This window comes from Gossypium arboreum, chromosome 2, assembly GCF_025698485.1.
Source record: "Gossypium arboreum isolate Shixiya-1 chromosome 2, ASM2569848v2, whole genome shotgun sequence".
In the NCBI taxonomy this organism is placed as follows: Eukaryota; Viridiplantae; Streptophyta; class Magnoliopsida; order Malvales; family Malvaceae; genus Gossypium; species Gossypium arboreum.
The window spans coordinates 87203020-87210399 of record NC_069071.1 but is presented as its reverse complement, the minus strand read 5'-3'; the positions used below and the strand labels follow the sequence as shown (position 1 = coordinate 87210399).

Below are 7380 nucleotides of genomic sequence, written 5' to 3'. Positions count from 1 at the left end.
AGCACCATATCAAAGATTGTCCACAGAGCCCCGATCAGATGCAAGCTACTGGTATGGGTACTGTCCAGCCGCTGAGAGGTGTTCAGCAACTACCGAGAGGCCGTGGTCGTGGACTACTGGGCAGAGGTGTTGGTCATACTGAGGCGAGGTAGCCAACATTGGCTTATGCTGCACGTCATCGAGAGGGCAGAGACGCCTCAGATATTATTACGGGTACGTTCTTTATCCATAATGTACCTTATACTGCATTGATTGATGTTGGGTCTATGCATTCTTATATAGCATGCACTGTGTCTGAGACTTTGGGTATAATGGTTAAGAACACTGCGAGTGAGGTTACGGTGTTGAGTCCATTAGGGCAGTCTGTAAGGGTGAATAAACTGTTTAAGGATGTACCTTTGGAGGTCCAAGGAATGATATTTTTGGCAGATTTAATGGAACTCCCTTTTAGAGGATTTGACTTAATACTGGGCATGGACTGGCTAGTGAATCACCAAGTGGAGTTGGATTGTGCTGCTAAACGGGTGGTACTAAAAACTGTAGAGGATGATGAGGTAGTGGAAATCGAGGAACGTCGAAATTATTTGTCAAATATGATTTCTGCACTTAGGGCTGAAAAATTGGTTCGTAAGGGTTGTGAGGCGTATTTAGCCTACATCAGCATTTCTGATTTTAAGGTTTCATCTATTAAAGATATTAGAACAGTTAAGGACTTTCTGGATGTCTTTCCTGATGAGCTACCGGGGTTACCTCCAAACCATGAAGTTGATTTTGGGATTGAGCTCCTACCTGGTACAGCTCTGATGTCCATTGCCCCTTACCGAATGGCGCCGAAGGAGCTTGTGGAGCTTAAAGCTCAAATTCAAGAGATACTAGATTGAGCATTCATTCGACCTAGTGTGTCTCCATGGGGAGTACTAGGATGGAACCATGCGTATGTGCATCGATTATCAGAAATTGTATAAATTGACCATTAAGAATAAGTACCCACTATCGAGGATAGATGATTTATTCAACCAGTTCTGAGGAGCTTCAGTCTTCTCTAACATTGATCTCTGATCGGGGTACCATTAACTGAGGGTCAAGGAGACTTTTTTTTACAAGACAGCATTTAGAACTTGTTATGGTCATCATGAATTCCTAGTGATGCCGTTTGGACTGACGAATGCACCAACGGCTTTTATGGATTTGATGAATCGAGTGTTCCAGCCCTATCTGGATCGGTTCGTAGTGGTGTTTATAGATAATATTCTAGTGTATTCAAGAACTGAAGATGAACATGATGCACATCTCCGAGTTGTTCTGCAAATTCTAAGGGAGAAACAACTGTATGCTAAATTCAGCAAGTGTGAATTCTAGTTACAAGGGGTAACTTTTCAAGGTCATGTGGTGTTTACTGAGGGGATTAGGGTTGATCCTGAAAAAATTGAAGTTGTTCTGGATTCGATGCAGCCTAAGTCAGTATCTGATGTTCGTAATTTTCTGGGTCTAGCAGGGTATTATAGACATTTTGTGGAGGAGTTTTCGTTGATTGCTACAGCTCTGACTAAATTGTTGCGTAAGGGTGTATCATTTAACTGGACTGATAAGTAGCAAGAAAGTTTTGAGAAACTTAAAAAGGTTCTGACTGAGGCCCTTGTTTTAATACAGCCAGAGTCTGGGAAAGAATTCACTATCTACAGGGATGCATCGCATGTTGGTTTAGGATGTATGTTGATGCAAGAGGGCAAGGTGGTGGCATATGTGTCTCGTCAGCTTAAGACTCATGAGGTGAATTATCCGATGCCTGATTTGGAATTTTTTGCGGTGGTATTCACACTGAAAATTTAGAGGCATTACCTTTACGGTGAGAAGTGTATCAATTACACGGTTCACAAGAGCCTCAAGTATCTCCTCACTCATAAAAAGCTAAGCCTTAGGCAGCATAGATGGATTGACCTACTTAACGATTATGACTGTTCGATTGAATACCATCCTGGTAAGGCTAATGTAGTGGCCGACGCACTGAGCCGTAGGGCTATGATTGATCTGAGGGTGATGTTTGCTCGTCTCAGCTTAATTGATGATGGTAGCTTGTTGGCAGAATTCCAAATTGAACTGAGGTGGATTGAAAAGATTAAGGGTAAAAAGTTGGAGGATGAGTCACTGGGTCCTCGATTCTGACAGATAGAGAGTGGGGAAATTTCATATTTTGGGATAAATAGTAAAGGGGTACTCTATTTTCGTAGGAGAGTCTGTGTACAGAAGGATACTGATTTGAGGTAGTCTATACTGCAAGAGGCGTATAGTAGTCCTTATGCTATGCATCCTGAGGGAATAAGATGTACCGAGACCTTCGTAAGTTGTATTGGTGGCCAGGTTTTAAACATGAAGTTACCGACTTTATGGGTAAATGCCTTACTTGTCAGTAGGTTAAGGTTGAAAACCAGTTACCTTCAGGGTTGCTTCAGCCAGTTAAGATCCTGCTGAAGAAGTGGGAGAGAGTAACTATGGACTTTGTTAGTGGGCTACCCCTAACGCCTTCTAAAAAGGATTCAGTATGGGTCATCGTGGATCAATTGACCAAGTCTGCCCATTTTATACCTGTTCATACTGATTACTCATTGCAAAAGCTAGCTAAGCTGTATGTGTAGGAGATAGTAAGACTGCATGGGGTACTGGTGTAACACCCCTATCCCGTAACCATCACCGGAATAAGTAAGGGGCATTACCAGACTTGTAACTCATGACAGAACGGTAAAATTTTTTTTTCTTTTTTTTATTTATTTATTTTTTGATCATTCATTTGGATAAACACTAAACACAGCCAAGGTTAACTTGTAAACTTCTATAAGTAAACATTCAAAAGATGCCATTTTCATATGGCTTATATACAATAGTCAAAATATCATTCTACTATATTGTCTATCCTATACATGCCATAAGCTAAGTCTAATCACATAGTTGCCGTAATGGTAGATAGTGTGACGAAGTGCTGATGATCCCCGAACTGGTAGTCAGAATCCACAACCTATAAACCAAACCATGATCGAACAGAGTAAGCTTTTGTAAGCTTAGTAAGTTTTAAGAAAAACGATAATTTTGTTGAATCAATGACGTTTTTCACATATACTTAATCTAGATAAAATCTCATTTGACCCAATATACCTAACCAAAATTTCACATAATTTAATTCGCCTTTCTTTAGCCCTGAGCTTTAAGTCGCAAAGTGTTTTCATTCAATATCTTTGGTCATTCATTTCAACTGTTCGATGAAGTTAATCTCGAGCTTCATCTCAAACTATAATATCAATAAACGCATCACTTAACTCTTACATATATATACTTTCGTACAATAGTGATCTAGATGGTCGAATATTTCCAAAGCACATTCTTCATCAATTTTCAACTTTCAATAATCCTTTCCACTTGTTCATAATCACATCTATATTTTTAAGTATTTCAACATGCAAGTACTAAATGACCGTAGGCACATAAAGAACCAGACATATTCCTTATCACATATACGTAAGCTTACAAAACATAATCCTTACCTTGTACTGGCATATCTATCTGAACCCAACCCATACTCAAATCATAAGGCTTTTGGGCAGAATATGCACTAATACATAAGAATATTTCATCACATACTTCATTATACAAGCATACCATTACCAATTAGATCATTCTCATATTTGGAGTTATAATATTAATCACATTTACCTACCTCTTTGATCTTGATAATTCACCCGAAATCACTCCACCGATGAGTAAGTAATACGTACTGAACATCTTAAATACATAATACTTATTTGATGGTAACTTATTGCGATACTCAATATCAAAGTCTTACTTGAATCCTAGCATTTAGCCGTCGGGTCTTTAAAGCTTGGATATAGTACGAACACGAAGCCTACGGACATTAATCGGGATAATATTCTCGCATAAAGCTGCGGATTTTAACCCGGATATAATCTTCGACACAATTGTCCTTCGGGACTTATCACAGTTATACACTTCCACTTCCATCACATTGACCATTCGACCTTATCATATATATATACTTTCACATTCATCACATTGGCCATTCGGCCTTATCACATACATACAGTTGCACATTCATCACATTGGCCATTCGGCCTTATCACATATACATACACCATCACATTCATCACATTGGCCATTCGGCCTTATCATATATATATACTTTCACATTCATCACATTGGCCATTCGGCCTTATCACATACATACACTTTCACATTCATCACGTTGGCCATTCGGCCTTATCACATATACATATCTTGTACATCAATTTCATCATAACAAAATTGACTAGGTATACTAGTCATTTACGGCTTATAGCTTCACTTTAATACAGATTTGGTACTTTGATTACCAATATTTAATCGATAGCTTATAAGCAACTCAAATAGTTTTATTAAGGTTTACAACATAATCACAAATTCAGCACAAGCTGTTTTTCCTGAGCAACAGTCATTAAATTATTCGTAAATGGAGCTACGAAACTCCAAATGAAGTGCCGTTAATTTTCCCTGAAAATAGACTCATACATATTTTATCCAACAAATTTTCAGAATTTTTGGTTTGGCCAATCAATACCAGATTTTTCTTAAAGTTTCCCCTGTTTCACTGTTTGACTATTCTGACCACTCTTCACTACGAATCAAATTTCTCATTGTACAAAATTCAAAATATGTTCTAGTTTATTTAATTTGAAACTAGACTCACTAAGGCATCTAGAATAAAAATTTTGTCTTTTAAAATTTTTTGTACAATTTATGAAGATTTTCTAAAAACAGAACAGAGGATTACAGTGTCATTCTGCACTGTCTCACACAACTTTCAATATCTCATTATCGGAAATTCCTTTGCTTACACGGTTTCTTTTATAAGAAACTAGACTCATTAAGCTTTAATTTCATGTTTTATTCAGCCTCTAATTCAAGTCCATAAATTTATGGTGATTTTCTAAAGTCACGTTACTGCTGCTGTCCTAAGCAGATTATTTCAAATTACACTTAAATTTCCAAGCTCAAACACTTAAGAACTTACCATTTGTTTTTATAACATATCATGGCCACATCATATCTTATTAAATCAACTCATCATGTCCTATTATGATTGATTTTACTCAACGTTTAATCACTTAAAACTTACCTCGGAAGTGGTCGACGACTAGATATCCACGGCTATTCGTTTACTTTCTCTTTATCCAAAATTACCCCTCTATGCTCTTGAGCTTAATTAACAAAATTTAAACTATTTTAATCACCTTGTTATATCATTAAAAACAACAAGGTAAATCTTCTCAATGAAACTCATACATAAGGCAACACCTCGATACATTTGCACATTCGGTATTTCATAAAAACCATCCCAAATACATTTACCTAGGTATCACCATGTCGCCTTATATACATATACTAGTTATGTGGTCAATTTTACCGATGACCTATGCATATAACTAATTACACCTTTAATAATATTCACAAAGCCGATTATCCACATGACTACCTTAGCATATTATTAGTTAGCTTCTTATCCAAATTTGCCATAAAGAAAATTAACTCATATACCCTCAAGTGCATAAGCAATTGCATCCAAAGGACACTTTAAATGCATGTTATGAAAGTAACCGAATGCACATATATTTATACCAAGACATCATATACTTCAAAACCAACTATCAAAGCATAAAGCCGAACCTTCAAAATCAATTATCAGTACACGTTCAAACATGCCCTCCTACAAATATATAAGTTCTCCCTTGGTTAAACTAAATCATGCTTTAAGGTTTAACACATTTGACCACTAATTCCATGCCAAGCATAAAAAGGCCATTGGTTTTACACCTAACTTACAAGACCATAAAACATAAAGGTTTAATGTTCATCTTTAACACAATTATCACACTTCAAACTAAATTTTCAGCTTCATATATCCCCACCAGATTTTTTTTTCATGCTCAATTTCCATGGCGAATGAAATTATGCCCTAATTCATGAACTTAAACAACATTGGCCAACTTTCCAAGCTCATTTGAGCCATCAAGCACATTTAGTTTGTTCATACTCAACTAGAATCAATTATCCTCCCAAAATCATCAAACATACAAAATATACCCCATTAAGCTCATGACCGATTGCTACATGCTTCATGAACACAAAAATTTTCACATGGGTCTTGTTGCAAGCTTCAAAACCAACCAAAATTCACAACTTTTCAAAGAAAATAACATGAACCTTACCTTATTTGAAGCCTTCTTTTGCCGAATGCCCTAAGCTCAAAGGTTTCTATTTTCTTTCTCAACTCACGGCAAGAAGAAGAAGAAAATGGCCTTGTTATTTTCACCTCAAACACGTTTTATTCATTTATTTCATTAACTTTTATTATTCTATTTTATGAAACCATTTTCTTTAATATAAACAAATATATTATTAACATTATTTACTAACATACAAAGCACAAAATGCCAAATTGTGTCATTCATGCCCATCCTTGCCGTCCACTACCAAGAAAAGGGAATGTTTGACATGCAAGTCCCTCATGCTTCAAACCATGCAATTTTAACCACTTCCAATTAACCTATGACATTTTCAAGATTTTTTCACATAAGCCCCTTTTTATTTATTTCACATCCAAATGACAAAATTTAAAGCATGAAATTTTCACACATACTTATTCATAAATAATAAGCATAAAATATAACAATTAATTATTTTTGTGACTCGGTTTTGTGGTCCCGAAACCACTTTCCGACTAGGGTCAAATTAGGGGTGTCACAACTGGTTTCCATCATATCTGATAGAGATCCTCGCTTCACGTCTCAGTTTTGGAAAAAGTTACAGAGGCTTTGGGTACAAGGTTGGACTTTAGTACTGCGTTCGATCCTCAGACAGATGGTCAGTCGGAGAGGGTGATTCAGATATTGGAGGACATATTAAGAAGTTGTGTGATTGACTTTCGAGGTAGTTGGGAGGGCTATTTGCCATTAGCAGAGTTTGTGTATAACAATAGTTACCAGTCTAGCATACAGATTGTAACACCCCAAACCCGAGACCATCGCCGGTGTCGGACCCGAGGGTTAACAAACCAAGTTCACATGTTTTTGCCCACCAATTTGACATTTCCAGTCAGGCTGGAAAACTGCGTCACTGTCGCCTTAAAAATCATATCTCGAGTTTCAAAACTCGGAAACTGGTTTTGTAAATTTTCCCTGAATTTAGACTCATATATCCATCCATGGATTTATTTCTAGGATTTTTGGTCGGGCCAATTGGTACAGTTTATTAGTTAAAGTTACCCCTGTTACAGGGATCGACGGCTCTGACCTTCGCGCGGTATAACTTGAATATCTCTCTGTACAGGGCTTTAATGCT

At 37.0% G+C, this 7380-nt stretch overlaps 1 long non-coding RNA gene across 1 annotated transcript; it reads right to left on the bottom strand.

Annotated features, from left to right (window-relative positions):
- Positions 1 to 2731: 2731 nt before the first annotated feature.
- On the bottom strand, positions 2732 to 6335 carry LOC128285540 (uncharacterized). The gene is made up of 2 exons (XR_008275967.1): positions 6249 to 6335; positions 2732 to 3010 (listed from the first exon to the last, which is right to left on the bottom strand). It is a non-coding gene; the product is annotated as an uncharacterized LOC128285540 (long non-coding RNA).
- Positions 6336 to 7380: the final 1045 nt, after the last annotated feature.